This window comes from Callithrix jacchus, chromosome 1 (assembly GCF_049354715.1).
Source record: "Callithrix jacchus isolate 240 chromosome 1, calJac240_pri, whole genome shotgun sequence".
NCBI classification, from domain to species: Eukaryota; Metazoa; Chordata; class Mammalia; order Primates; family Cebidae; genus Callithrix; species Callithrix jacchus.
In genome coordinates, this window is record NC_133502.1 from 56,255,599 (window position 1) to 56,269,494 (window position 13,896).

Below are 13,896 nucleotides of genomic sequence, written 5' to 3' on the forward strand. Positions count from 1 at the left end.
ACACACACAAACCTTTATGCATTTATATATGTATTATAAATAATAGCTTATAATATCCTATAATTTGAGTGCTAATTACACTGTTAGACTATTTTATATATACTGGTTAATATAATCCTTAAACCATCACTTTGAACATGGTATTATAAGTATTTACATTTAATGTATGAGGAAACAGGCTTTGCAGGGCAGGGGGGCGGGGTTAGGAACTTGCTTAGGTAACATTGGTAAGTGGTGGTGTTGGTATAAATCAAAGCAGGGTAGCTCCAGAGCCCATGCTCACAGCCATTTACTCTGCTGCTAAAGCAAAGCTGTTGGAGATTCCCCAAAAGCAATAGGAGGAAGACGTCAGAGGAAGATCCACTGAAATATTCTCCATCACCTAGTAAAAAAGCATTGATCCAGTGATGAGGAAAGGTAGCGTTCAGCCAGGAGGTCTATAAATTCAAGTAATCAGCCTTAGGTTCTAATTGGAACCCTGGTGCCAAATTTTACCCTGAAGAAACCTATTCAGTTCAATTCATCAGTCTGTTTTTAGAACTCACTTCTAGCTTCTGATGAGAGGATCCCAGCAAATGCAACAGGAAACTAGACACTAGGAAACACCGTTTTGCTGTTCTGGGACTCTGAACTGAGACATGATCTGTACAAGTCATACACTTGAGATCTTTCACTCAGTTTTCAGTTAAAAAAATATTTACCGCACATAGCCTTTTTGGTCCTGATTTCCGACACAGTAGAAATTCTTAATATAACCAACATTCTCATTGGCAACATAGAGAAATACTTCTTGTCTCCAAAAAACTCAGGAAAAAAAGAAAGATGACTAATGGATTGTAAAGTCAATCTGAGTTTAAGTTTGAATAGAAATGCTTGAAATCCATGTTAGGACACTACACAATAACTTATATTGCATTTTTAAATGTCTTCAAGAAAATTTTAAACTGCCTTCAGAACATAGGTATAATACAGAGAGAATGTTTTTGGTTGTAAGTAGGTCACTTCCTATTCTCACCAGGAAACTTTTGTTTTAGCTTCAGTATATTTTAAAATACTATATTGAAAAAGTACAGCTGTTCAGAGACATTATTTATATCTCAGCTGATGACCTCCTTAAATGCGTACCTAGGAACATAGATAGAGCTTCAAATCCAATTAATGTGGATCTCAATGGAAGAGATTTAAAGAACTTATTGAGGAATCATTCAACAAGGGGAGCTAGACAAAAAATATCAGGGCATAAGAAAAAGAAACCTGTAGGTCTAACTGTGAAAAGGAAGCTTTGCATGTCTAACTCGATTTTGCTCCTAACCACCACTGCCATGATACCTTTTAGGTTAATGGCTTTGGCTTATCTGTGAGCTTCAAAGCCAGGATGATAATAGTCCCTTCCCAAAACTGATTCCCAGAAATATAAGGCAGGTGTACGCACAAGTATCAATGTTGTTAAAAATTTATAAGTGCATTGTGATCTGACCAAGGACAAAGATGTTTCCTTTTTTTATATATATTTTAAGTTCTGGGATGCATGTGAAGAATGTGCAGTTTTGTGATTCGCTGCACCCATGAACATTTCATCTACATTAAGTATTTCTCCTAATGTTAGCCCTCCCCTAGCTCCCCAGGCCACAACAGGCCCCGTGTGTGATATTCTCCTCCCTGTGTCTATGTGTTCTCACTGGTCAACTCCCACTTATGAGTAAGAACATACAATGTTAGTTTTCTGTGCCTGTGTTAGTTTGCTGAGAATGATGGTTTCCAGCTTTGTCCATGTCCCAGCAAGGACACTAACTCATCCTTTTTTTTTTTTTTTTTTTTTTTTTTTTTTTTTTTTAATCATGTTTTCTTAGTCTTCAAACGGTGACTGGTTGTTTGGCTTTTCTTGTCTTTCATGCGTGACACTTTTGAAGTGTAGAATTCCCTCCCTATTGTGTAAAACGTTCATTTTATTCTTTAGTGTATATGCGATACTATTGTTACTTATTTTACTGCTCGAATTGGTCTAGCTTTGGCCATTGGCTCTTTCAGTCTGGCTCTCTGTCCCGTATTAGCTTTCTACTGCTGCTATAACAAATTGCCACAAATTTACTATCAATAGAAATTTATTATCTTATAGTTCTGGAGGTCAGAGGTCTAACGTGAATCTCAATGGACTAGAGTCAGGTGTCAGTACGTCTGGCTTCTTCTGGACACTCTGAGAGGAAAATCTATTTCCTTGCCTCTCTCAGCTTCTGTGACTGCCTGTGTACTTTGACTTGTGGCCTGTTCTTCCATCTTCAAAGCACATCACTTTGTTTTTTTTTATTTTTTTATTTTTTATTTTTTAGAGAGAAAAAGAGAAAAAGAAGGGGAAAAAAAGAAAAAGAGGGAAAAAGGAATATTACTTCATTCCTAAAATGGGTTTCAATAATGGCCGATCAATATTTTGAGTGTTTAAAGTGGTTAATGCATATTTTATGTGTTTAAAATGGAGACCTCTATTGTGTTTATTTGTTCTGGCTCTGAGTTCAAGTCCTGGATATCGTTATCAATTTGTTGTCTCGTTGAATCTAAATCTCATTATGTGTCTTATGTATCTGGGTGTTAAGATCTCTTATTGTTACATTAATCCTTTTACCCTTGCATCCTTGTAGCTTTGAAATCTATTTTATTAAGTGTGAGAATTGCAACTCCTGCTTTTTATTTATTTATTTTTGCTCTCCATTTGGTTGGTGAGTTTTTTTCCATCCCCTTGTTTTGAGTCTTTGTATATCTTCAGATATATCGTTAGATTTTGTGGATAATGTATATTTTGTGTGTTTAAAATGGAGAGCTCTATTGAGTTTATTTGTTCTGGATCTTAGTTCCAGTCCCGGGTATCGTTATCAATTTGTTGTCTCGTTGAATCTAAATCTCATTATGGGTCTTATGTATCTGGGTGTTAAGATCTTTTATTATTACATTATTCCTTTTACCCTTGTATCCTTGTAGCTTTGAAATCTATTTTGTCAAATGTGAAAATTGCAACTCCTGCTTCTTATTTATTTATTTTTGCTCTCCATTTGGTTGGTACGTTTTTGTTTTTGTTTTTTTTCAACCCTTTATTTTGAGTCTATGTATATCTTTGGATATACCGTTAGATTTTGCCTGTATCTTTTGATTGGGAGATTTGGTCGATTTAAATTTAGGGTTGCTGCCATTTGTTATTAACTGGCTATTTTGTCCTTTCGTTGATAAAAATTCTTCTTTATGTTAATGCTCTTTACTTTTTGGTGTATTTTTAGAAAGGGTCATACTGGTTGTTCCTTTCTGTGTATAATGCTTCTTTTAGAAGTTCTTGTAAAGCAGGCCTGGTGGTAACAAAATCTCTGAGTACTTGCTTGTTCCTAAAAGATTTTATTTTTCCTTCAAATGTAAAGCTTAAATTGGCAGGATATGAAATTCTGGGCTGAAAGTTCTGTTGATTAAGTATATTGAATATTGGCCCCCACTCTCTTCTAGCTTGTAGGGTTTCCATTGAGAGATCTGCTGTAAGCCTAATAAGCTTACCTTTATGGGTGACTTGATCTTTCTCTCTGGCTGCCCTTAATATTTTCTCCTTCGTTTCGATCTTGGTGAATCTAATGATTATGTGCCTTGGGGTTGGTCTTCTTAAGGAATATCTTTGTGGTGTTCTCTGTATTGCCTGGGGTTGAATAGTGTCCTGCTTTGCTAAATTAGGAAAATTTTCCTGGATAATGTCCTGGAGAGTATTTTCCAGCTTGACTTCATTCTCTCCGTCACATTCAGGTACACCAATCAAGCGTATATTAGGTCTTTTCACATAGTCCCATATTGCTTGGAGACTTTGCTCATTCCTTTTTATCCTTTTTTCTCTATTCTTGTCTTGTCGTTTTGTTTCATTAAGTTGGTCTTCGACCTCTGATATCCTTTCTTCTGCTTGATCCATTCGGCTGTTTAAGCTTGTACTTATTTCACTAAGTTCTCGTGTTGTATTTTTCAACTCCATAAGTTCATTTGTATTCCTCTCTATATTGTCTATTCTTTTCAACATTTCATCTAACCTTTTTTCCAAGTTCTTAGTTTCTTTACATTGGGTTAGAACAAGTTCCTTTAACTCCCAGAAGTTTCTTATCATCCACCTTTTAAAGCCTACTTCAGATAATGGAACACAGTCCTTTTCCATCAGGGCTTGTTCCGTTGCTGATGGGTTCTGATTCTGAGTATACTCGGCCTTCTTAGGCTGTTTTTTTCCCTTCATTGTAGATGAACTGCCTTTCTAATTAGTTTTCTGAGTCGACGTCCGACTTATTGATTCCCAGTGCTGGGATCCGAGCAACCCACTGTGGCAGCCTAAATAGCAGCGGTAAGACTGATGGTGCTCTTCTGCCCGGGAATCTCTGGTCTGGCTTCCCTCTTGAGTCCGCAACAAGCGGCTCTGACTTCCCGGAGCTCCAAACTCCGGTCAGTAGGGGAAGCAGTCCCGTTGGCTCTGCATGAAGAGCTGCTGCGCCGAGACGCCGGCACCGCTGCGGCGGCCACAAGAGTCGCGCTGGCGACCCGTGGGGCTCCTCCACTGGGAATCGGCTGATCAGTGAGTGATGAAAATTCGTTTAATGATGTGGCGTCGTCTCGTTCTCTGAGCTTTCACTGGTAGCTACAATCCTGAGCTGTTAGTGGTCGGCCATCTTGGATCGATCTCGAACTCATCCTTTTTATGGCTGCATAGTATTCCATGGTGTATATGTGCTACATTTTCTTTATCCAGTCTATCATTAATGGGCATTTGGGTTGGTTCCAAGTCTTTGTTATTGTGAACAGTGACATATGTGTGCATGTGTCTTTAGAGTAGAATGATTTATAATCCTTTGGGTATGTACCCAGTAATGGGATTGCTGAGTCAAATGGTATTTCTGGTTCTAGATCCCAGCAGAATCACCCCACTGTCTTTCACAATGGTTGAATTAATTAACACTTCCACCAGTAGTGTAAAAGCATTTCTATTTCTCCACATCCTCTCCAGCATCTGTTTCCTGACTTTTTAATGATTGCCATTCTAATTGGTGTGAGATGGTATCTCATTGTGGTTTTGATTTGTATTTCTCTAATTACTAGTGATGATGAGCTTTTTATTCATATGTTTGTTGACCACATAAATGTCATCTTTTGAAAAGTGTCTGTTCATATCCTTCACCCACTTTTTGATGGGGTTGTATTTTTTTATGTTTGTTGGCTGCATAAATGTTTGTTTTTGTTTTTGTTTTGAGAAGTGTCATTCATATCTTTTGCCCACTTTTTGATGGGGCTATTTTCTTTTTCTTGTAAATTTGTTTAAGTTCCTTATGGATTCTGGATATTAGTCCTTTGTCAGATGGATAGATTGCCAAAATTTTCTCTCATTCTTTGTTTCCTGTTTACTCTAATGGTAGTTTTTTTTTTACTGTGAAGAAGCTCTTTAATTAGATCCCATTTGTCTATTTTGGCTTTTGGGGTTTTAGTCATGAAGTCTTTGCCCATGCTTATGTACTGAATGGTATTGCCTAGGTTTTATTCTAGGGTTTTTATGGCTTTAGGTCTTACATTTAAGTCTTTAATCCATCTTGAGTTAATTTTTATATAATGTATAAGGAAGAGGTCCACTTTCAGTTTTCTGCTTATGGCTAGCCAGTTTTCCCAACACCATTTATTACATAGGGAATTCTTTTCCCATTGCTTGTTTTTGTCAGATCTGCCAAAGATCAGATGGTTGTAGATGTGTGGCGTTATTTCTGAGGCCTCTGTTCTGTTTCATTGGTCTATATATCCGTATTGGTACCAGTACCATTTTATTTTGGTTACTGTAGCCTTGTAGAACAATTTGAAGTCAGGTAGTATGATGCCTCCAGCTTTGTTCTTTTTGCTTAGGATTGTATTGGGTATATGGGCTCTTTTTTGGTCCCATATGAAATTTAAAGTAGTTTTTAAAAAATGCTGTGAAGAAAGTCAATGGTAGCTTAATGAGGATAGTATTGAATCTATAAATTACTTTTGGCAGTATGGTCATTTTCACAATATTGATTCTTCTTATAATGAGCATGGAATGTTTTCCATCTGTTTGTGTCCTCTCTTATTTCCTTGAGCAGTGGTTTGTAGTTCTCTTGAAGCGGTCCTTCACATTCTTCGTAAGTTGTATTCCTAGCTATTTTATTCTCTTTGTAGCAATTGTGAATGGGAATTCTCTCATGATTTGGCTCTCTGTTTGTCTGTTATTGGTGTATAGGAATGCTTGTGATTTTTGCACATTGATTTTGTATCCAGTCACTTTGCTGAACTTGCTTATCAGCAACTTCAAAACCTGACAAAAAACAAGCAACGGGGAAAGGATTCCCTATTTAATACATGGTGTTGGGAAAACTGGCTTAAAAAGATTTAGGGCTGAGACAATGGCCTTTTCTAAATATATAATCATGTCATCTACAAACAGAAAATTTGACTTCCTCTCTTCCAATTTGAATACCCTTTACTTATTTCTCTTAAATTTCTTATTTCTCTGATTGCCCTGGCCAGAACTTCCAAGACTATGTTGAATAGGAGCGGTGTGAGTGGGCATCTTTGTCTTGTGCCGGTTTTCAAAAGGAATGCTTTCATCTTTTGCCCATTCAGTATGATATTGGCTGTAGGTTTGTCCATAAGCATGTCTTATTATTTTGAGATACATCCATCAATACCTAGTTTATTGAGAGTTTTTAGCATGAAGGAATGTTGAATTTTATCAAAGGCATTTTATGCATCTATTGAGATAATTATGTGGTTTTGGTCATTGGTTCTATTTATGTGATGGATTACGTTTGTTGATTTGCATATGTTGAACCAGCCTTGCATCCCAGCGATGAAGCTGACTTGATTTTGGTGGATAAGCTTTTTGATGTGCTGCTGTATTTGGTTTGCCAGTATTTTATTGAGGATTTTTGCATGGATGTTCATCAGGGATATTGGCTTGAAATTTTCTATTTGTTGTTTCTGTTGTTGGTATCAGGATGATGCTGGCCTCATAAAATGAGGTAGGGAGGAGTTCCTCTTTTTCTATTGTCTGGAATAGTTTCAGAAGGAATGGTACCAGTTCCTCTTTGTACCTCTAGTAGAATTTGGCTGTGAATCCTGGGCTTTTTCTGGTTGGTAGGCTATTAGTTACTGCCTCGATTTCAGAACTTGTTATTGGTCTCTTCAGGAATTCAACTTCCTCCTGATTTCGTCTTGGGAGGGTGTATGTATTCAAAAATTTATCCATTTCTTCTAGATTTTCTAGTTTGTGTAGAGGTGTTTATAGTATTCTCTGATGGTAGTTTGTGTTTCTGTGGATCAGTGTTGGTCTCCCATTTATTATTTTTTATTGTGTCTATTGTGATTCTTCTCTCTTTTCTTCTTTCTTAGTCTGGCTAGCAGTCTATTTTGTTGATCTTTTCAAAAGCCAGCTGCTGGATTCATTGATTTTTTTAAGGTTTTTTTTTGTGTGTCTCTGTCTCCTTCAGTTCTGCTCTCAGCTGTTTCTTGTCTTCTGCTACCTTTTGAATTTGTTTGTTCTTGATTCTCTAGTTCTTTTAATTGTCCTGTTAGGATGTCGATCTTACATCTTTCCTGCTTTTTCCTGTGGGCAGTTAGTGCTATAATTTTCCCTCTAAACCCTGCTCTAGCTGTGTCTCACAGATTCTGGTATATTGTATCTTTGTTCTCTTAGTTCTTCTTAGTTTCAAGTAACTTATTTATTTCTGCCTTATTTTGTTTTTTACCCAGTAGTCATTCAGGAGCCGATTGTTCAGTTTCCATGTAGTTGTGCAGTTTTTGAGTGGGTTTCTTAATCTTGAGTTCTAATTTGATGGCACTGTGGTCTGAGAGACTGTTCATTATGATTTCTGTTCTTTTGCATTTGCTGAGGAGTGTTTTACTTCCAATTATGTGGTCAGTTTTAGAATAAGTGCAATGTGGTGCTGAGCAGAATGTATATTCTGTTGATTTGGGGTGGAGAGTTTTATAGATGTCTATTAGGTCTTCTTGTACCAGAGCTGAGTTCTAGTCAGTATTTTTGTTCATTTTCTATCCTGTTGTTTTGTCTAATACTGACAGGGCATTAAGTCAGTATTAGACATGTGGGAATCTAAGTGTCTTTGTAGGTCTCTAATAACTTGCTTCATGAATCTAGGTGTTGCTGTATTGGATGCATATACATTTAGGATATTTAGCTCTTCTTGTTGCATTGATCTCTTTACCATTATTTAATGCCCTTCTTTGTCTTTTTTGATCTTCGTTGGCTTAAAGTCTAGGATTGTAACTCTGGTTGTTTTTTGTTTTGTTTTTTTTTCTTTGCATTTGCTTGGTAAATATTCTCCATACCTTTATTTTGATCCTATGTGTGTCTTTGCACACGAGATCGGTCTCTTGAATACACTACACCAATGGATCTTGACTCTTTATTCAGTTTGCCAGTCTGTGTCTTTTAATTGGAGGATTTGGCCCATTTATATTTAAGATTAATATTGTTGTGTGTGAATTTGATCTGTCATTATGAAGCTAGCTGGTTATTTTGCCTGCTAGTCAATGCAGTTTCTTTGTAGTGTTGATGGTCTTTACAATTTGGTATGTTTTTGCAGATTTAGTGCTTCCTTCAGGAGCTCTTGTAAGGCTAGCCTAGTGGTGACAAAATCTCTCAGCATTTGCTTGTCTGTAAAGGATTTTATTTATCTTTCACTTATTCAACTTAGGTTGGCTGGAAATGAAATTCTGGGTTGAAAATTCTTTCTTTTAAGAATGTTGAGTATTGGCCCCCTCTCTCTTCTGGCTTGTAGGGTTTCTGTAGAAATGCTTGCTATTAGTCTGATGGGCTTCCATTTGTGGGTAATCTGACCTTTCTCTCTGGCTGCATTTGACATTTTTTCCTTCATTTCAACCTTGGTGAATCTGACAATTTTATGTGTCTTGGGGTTGCTCTTCTCGAGGAGTATCTTTGTGATGTTCTCTATATTTCCTGAATTTGAATATTGGCCTGTCTTGCTAGGTTAGGGAAGTTCTCCTGGATAATATCCTGAAAGGTGTTTTCCAATTTGGTTCCATTCTCCCCATCACTTTCAGTGATTTTGATCAAATGTAGGTTTGGTCTTTTCATAGGGTCCCATATTCTTGGCGGCTTTGTTCATTCTTTTTCTTTCTTTTTTCTCTAGTCTTGTCTTCATGCTTTATTTCATTAACTTGATCTTCAATCCCTGATATCCTTTCTTCCCCTTGATTGTTTAGGCTATTGATACTTGTGTATGCCTCATGAAGTTCTCCTGCTGTGTTTTTCAGCTCCATCACATCATTTATGTTCTCTTTAAACTGGTTATTTTAGTTAGCAATTCCTCTAACCTTTTTTTTTCAAGATTCTGAGCTTCCTCCATAGGGTTAGAACATGCTCCTTTAGCTCAGAGGAGTTTCTTATTACCCACCTTCTGAAGACTGCTTCTGTCAATTTGTCAAATTCACTCTCCATCCAGTTTTTTTCCCTGGATGGGCACCCACCAGATGCCAGCTGGAGCTTTCCTGTAGTAGGTGTCTGTAGACCCCTGGTGGGAGGTCTCACATTCAGGAGGCTTGGGAGTCAGGAATCCACTTGGGGAGGCAGTCTGTTCCTCAGCAGAGCTCAAGTGCTGTGCTGGGAGATCTGCTGCTCTCTTCACAGTTGGCAGGCATAGATGTTTTAGTCTATTGAAGCTGCACCCATAGCCACCCCATCCCCCAGATGCTCTGTCCCAGGGAGATAGGAGTTTGATCTGTAAGCCTCTGGCCAGGCTGCTGGCTTTTTTTCAGACATGCCTTGCCCAGAGAGGAGGCAGTCTGGCTACAGCAGCTTTGCGGAACTTCAGTGGGCTCTACCCAGTTTGACCTTCCTGGCAGCTTTATTTACACTGTGAACAGTAAACTGCCTACTCAAGCCTCGGTATTGGCAGACACACTTCCCCCTACCAAGCTTGAGCTTCCCAGGTCAACTTCAGACTGCTGTGCTGGCAGCAAGAATTTCAAGACAGTGGATCTTAGTTTTCTGGACTCCGTGAGGGTGGTATCCACTTAGCTAGACTACTTGGCTTGCTGGCTTCAGCTCCCTTTCCAGGGCATTGAATGGGTTCTGTCTCACTTGTGTTCCAGGCACCACTGGAAATGAAAACAAAACAAAACAAAAACCAACAAAAAAAAACCTCCTGCAGCTAGCTCAGTGTCTTCCCAATTGGCTGTCCAGTTTTGTGCTTGAAACCCAGGTCCCTGGTGGTATAGGCACCCAAGGGAATCTCCTGGTCTGTGGGTTGCAAAGACTGTGGGAAAAGTGTATTATCTGGGCCGGAATGCACCCTTTCATGGCACAGTAACTCAGGGCTTCCCTTGGCTAAGGGAGGAAGTCCCCTGACCACTTGCACTTCCCAGGTGAAGTGATGCCCCATACTGCTTCTGCTTACCCGCCATGGGCTGCACTGTCTAACCTGTCCCAATGAGATGTGCCAGGTGCCTCAGTTGGAAATGCAGAAATCCCCTGCATTCTGCATTGATCTCGTTGGGAGCTGCAGACCAGAGCTGTTCCTATCTGGCCATCTTGTCCAGGCTCCTCCAGATGTTTACCTTGGATGCTGCTTGTATGTCTGTAATTACTTGTCACCTTTTGACCTCAACCCCCTCCTGCTTACCCCTTTTCTTTACATAAAAGGATCCCCAAATCCATATTAGCATAAGATGGTTCTTCAGTACATTAGTCCACCATCTTCTTGGTTTGCTGACTCCCAGAAATAAAGTCATCTTCCTTGTTCCAATACCTTTTCTCTCCACTTACTTGCTGTTGCGCAGTGAGTGTACGAGTTTTGTACTCGGCTACATGGGGAGGACAACACTTTCTTGACCTTAAAAAGCTATTTCTAGTCCAGGCATGGTGCCCTGTAATCTCAGCACTTTGGGAGGCTGAGGTGGGTGGATTGCTTGGGTTCAGGCATTCAGGATTCTAGACCAGCCTACACAACATAATGAAACCCTGTTACTACAAAAAATAAACAAAATGACTGGGCACAGTGGCTCATACCTGTCATCCCAGCACTTTGGGAAGCTGAGGCTGGTGGATCATCTAAGGTTAGGAGTTCAAGACCAGCCTGGCCAACATGGTGAAATCTTGTCTCTACTAAAAAAAAAAAAAAAATCAGCCAGGCATGGCCGGCACCTGTAATCCCAGCTACTCAGGAGGCTGAGACAGGAGAATCACTTGATCCCAGGAGGCAGAGGTTGCAGTGAGCCACGACCATACCATTGCACTCCAGCCTGGGCAACAAGAGCAAAACTCCATCTCAAAATAAAAATAAAAATAAAAAACTAGCCTGGCATAGCTGCACATGACCTGTAGTCCCAGCTACCCTGGAGGCTGAGGTGCAAGGATCAATCAAGCCCAGGAGGTTGAGGGCTGCAGTGAGTTATGATCACACCGCTACACTCCAGCGTGGGTAATGAAGTGAGACCCTGTCGAAAAAGGAAAAAAAACTTATAATGCCTATACTATTGATGATAAGATTGTTTTGGCTGTAAAGATGTTAAGAGATTACATAAATTTTCCGACTCTCAAAGGGTCTGGACTAGACTGATAACTAAGTCATTTAGCTTTGGTCATAGCTAGAATCCAAAAGGTAAGGAAGGCATCTTTTGGTTAGTCACACATTTTCGTGGGAAAACTATCGAACTGTTTACCTTTATTTTTCTTGTGTAAGGTGGATATATTTTGGAAGAGCTGGTCTTGGCTTTCTTGCAACATGTACTCCAGTGATGTAAATGATTAAATGCTAAAACTTTTCCCGCTTCCCTCCATAGATTTTGAGCAATGGTCTTTGCTTTCTTCTTAGTCCTGTGTAAGGAAACTTTCCAATAGCAACCACTAAAATCCAAATGAAGTTAAGAGATAACAACAACAAAAAAATGAGTGTGCTTCCATCTGGAATCTCTTCATATTTCAGTGTGAATAAATTGGCAGATACCTGGTGGAGCCCTGGCGTCAAAAGCTGAGCTTATTTTGTTTCTGTTTTCCTTTCTCCTTTTTCTTCCTTGTCGGTTGGATAACATCTCTGCTGAGTTTTGGAGACTCAAGCTTTCCTGATGGCCATTTGTCATTCCCTCATCGTCCATGGCTGCTGGCTACAGGTACTGAAAAACCACCAAGGTGAAGAAAAATCAGGAACTCATATTTATCCAAATATTCTCTTCCAGAATTTCAACCAAATGTGGATCCTAAGCCAAGTGACAAAGTAAAGATTTCCTTTCCATGGATCTTCTAATTGCCCCAAAAAGGCGGCCCCTGGGAACACTGCAGATTTTCAGCATTCAAGGTATGTGACTCTAAGCTGTTAGTCATAAGGCAGATGGCAGGGAATCTGCTGGAAGGCTGAATTTTCACTGGCGCCAAATAGGGCTGACTGAGCAGTAGTTAAGTGGGGTAGCTGTCAAGGAAAGAGATGCTTTCCCTCCCCTGCAGGGACAGTTGAACCACATACTTCCCTCCTTCTCAGGTTCCCAGTTGCCCTGGGCATTTTTCTCTGTTACAGCATTTCACTCTTGAAATGAATGGCACTTAGCAGGGAAGGTGTCTTTGGTAAGTATTTTACAACAGTGCAGGAGTTAACAGTTTCTTTTTTCATTAAAAGTGAGTTTTTGGTGGCTTTGTGACTGGCAGCCTGGAAACTTCTTACTTGCCTTTGATCCAGTGATTTCATAAAGAGTCTCCTTTTCCCAGACATCTGCCAAAGGGAAGGTTACGCTCCTTTCCTTGCTTCCTTCCGCCTTTGTTCCCTGCTTCCTTTCCCTCCCAAGAGTCATCAGAGAGATTATTTTTAAGATCCTTGTGAATATATGCACGGTGATGGATGCTGGGTAACACTACAACCACAACAACCTTTTATTCACTCTGTGTGTGTGTGTGTGTGTTCGCGCACGCATATGGTGTGTTTGTTACTGCGTGTTTGTGTGCATGTGTGTATGGGTGAAGAGTCTTAAAAAGTGACATGGAAGGTAGCCATTGCTCATTTAAGAAAACAATATAAAAGAGAGAAGAGAAAAATAGTAGTCAGTTTACAACTTCAGTGGACATATCAATTGTAATTTTTTAAAATGTAGATCTGCTGCTGTTAATATTCCACTTACAGCCAATTAAATATTGACAAGGTAATTCTATTGCCAGGGGAATAATGTACCATTCCAAAGTCAAAATGTGTCCTCCTTAAGGACAGGCGTTATATCACACTTATTACTGCTGCCCAGAGCTTACCACAGGGCTTGGCGCAAAGAAGGCACTAGATAAAGATTTGTTAACTTGGATTGAAAAAAAGTTAGTAGATCACTACATCATGAACTCTGCAAAAGTATTTATGAGAATTAGGATAGTGATTATATGTAAGTGGAAGCTGATTTATCTGTTATTCTTCTGACCTACACTTTATTAGCACAATCACTCTTCCACAGGATGATGCACCCGAGACATTACAAGGGCTTAAAGTATCATCTGAAGCATCCAAGAAAAATTTGATTATATTCTGTGGAATGGTAGTACTTTTGGTCTTAAGGGTATTTTACTATACTTTAACTCTTTAAAAATTAGCAAATCATTAATTATATATAGGATAAATTGTTATAATCAGAATCTGTAATTAACCAGAATGCTGAATGTGTAGCAATAAAATATGTTTTTATGTGGACAGAGCTGGGTTGGAAAGTGGGTTTGACTGTTGCTAGTTTTGTCATCTTAGGCAGGTTCTTTAACCTGTCTAAAATTTGGATTCCTCATCTCTGTAAAATGAAAAGACCTAAAAAAAAACCTCCTCCCTCTAAGGCTGTTGTTAAGATTAAAGGAGGTAAACTCAGCACAGTGTCAGGGATTTGGTAATCCTTCAACAAGCA